This window comes from Manacus vitellinus, unplaced genomic scaffold (genome assembly GCF_001715985.3).
Source record: "Manacus vitellinus isolate BGI_N305 unplaced genomic scaffold, ASM171598v3 scaffold_16_pilon, whole genome shotgun sequence".
Taxonomy (NCBI): domain Eukaryota; kingdom Metazoa; phylum Chordata; class Aves; order Passeriformes; family Pipridae; genus Manacus; species Manacus vitellinus.
Genome location: NW_021939189.1, coordinates 1,499,862 through 1,501,735, shown reverse-complemented (window position 1 = coordinate 1,501,735; position 1,874 = coordinate 1,499,862).

The following is a 1,874-nucleotide window of genomic DNA, read 5'->3' as shown; positions in this document are numbered from 1 at the left end:
TGGATGGGGCTTGGAGCAACCTTGGATAGTAGAAGGTATCCCTGGGGGGGAATAAGATGAGCTTTAAGATCTCTTCCTGCCCAACCACTGCATGATTCCATGATTCTCCTCCCCAGGGAGCAGGTGCTGTGGGAGAGCCTGGCACAGCCAGGGTGGGCTGTGGCCTCTTGGCTGCACAGGGAGAGCAGCTCCAGCCCCAGGAGTTTGCAGAGAGCAGCAGCACTGGGGGGGTCAGTTCTGCCCCAGGGAGCCAAGGGCCACAGCTCAGGCTTGGCAGCATCCCCTGGGATTGTGAGGGCAGAGAGATGGCACAGAGGGTGCCAACCTCATGGCTGGGGAACAGGCTGCAGGTTTTCCTGATTGTCCCAGCAGCTCGTGGCTTGCTTGGAAGCCTCTTGCCTTCCTCAGCTCCACCTTGATCCCTGATTTTCTCCCTCGGAGTGGCTGCCTGAGGGGTGCAGCTGGGTCAGGCACAGGCTCCCAGGTTTGCTGTTACAGGAGAGGGGAATGATTGCAATGGCCCTGCTCTGTGTTTCTGGCTCCTGCAATTTCTGTGGACGTTTCCACAACAGACCGACACAGATTGAATCAGTCCTTGTTCAAGATGCTTATTAAAAGGAAAAATAAAACACAGACAAGATGTGAGAGGCAGGTTTGGGGTGAGTGACTTGGGTGGGTGGGAGGAGGTTGGGGCTTTGTTTGCTTGTCTTTGCATTAGAAATAAACTTTTGCTAAAAAAAAGAAGAGGCTCAGGTAGTTTATTTTATACCAGCAGGTTAAAACCCCCCCCACAATTCAGTGACACATTCCTCCTGAACCACAGCAAATCCTAAATGTTACTCTGGAAGCAGCCTGGAAAAGACTTTGTTTCCTTCCTTGGAGGGATCATTTGTCTTCTTTTGAAGTGCAGAGGTTGCAGGCATGAACTTATAGACTAAAGTTTGTCTTAATTGCTCTGATGTCACAACCTTGCTGGCAGATAACAGTGCAGTGAATGAGTCCACAGCCCCCATCCCTCCAGGTCCTTTTTCTAAAGTGAGACAAATCTCCTCCCTGTGAGCCAACCAGAGGATGGGCAGCTCTCCCATTTATTTATCCCTAACAGTTTGCATTAGCTCTCCCTGGATAAAAAGTCTCTCTTGAGTTTAGTTTAAAAGTCAGCAAACCCAAGGCTTTTCCTCTCCCTTTCCCTGGCAGGGAGGGGACAGTGTCACCCTGAGGATCCCTGTGGGATTCCAGCTGATGGAGATGGGGAAGATTCACATGTATGAACCTTGCTGGTTCATCAGGGTAATCAATCCAGCAGTCAGGGGGAGGTTTGGGGCCTCCAGCATCTTTCCTCTCCCAAGTCCTTGGATTTGGTGCAGACTGGAAGGGGATGAGCAGCTGGGGGGCTGCTCAGTGGCATCACTTCTGCCCCACTCCCAGCACTGCTTCTGGGGGGGATTAGGGCTGGATGAGAGTGGAACAGGCAGACTGGGGAAAACCCAGCCCCCACCCATCAATACCAGGGGGCAAAAGTGAGGGGAAGGGGGGGAGGCAATAAATTGGGCCAGGATTTAACTCCACTGGGTGCCCCCACCCACAGCTCCTCTCCCTGCAGCAAACACATCCCAACCCGTGTCTGTGCCAGGTGGGAGCTGGGTGAGCCTGGCATGGGGCCCCTCCACACGGTGCAGGGTCCCCCCAAAACTGAAAGGATCCCTTGGGATGCATTTGGGCTGAGGAAATCCTGCCTTGGTGCACGTATAGCTTTGAGATGGCCAAGAAACGTGAAACATGGCCCAGGCTCTGCCTTATGTGTAACGTCCTCCTGCCCCCAAAACCCTCTCCAGGGATGGGAATGAACCACCAGGGAGATTTTCCCAGCTGCC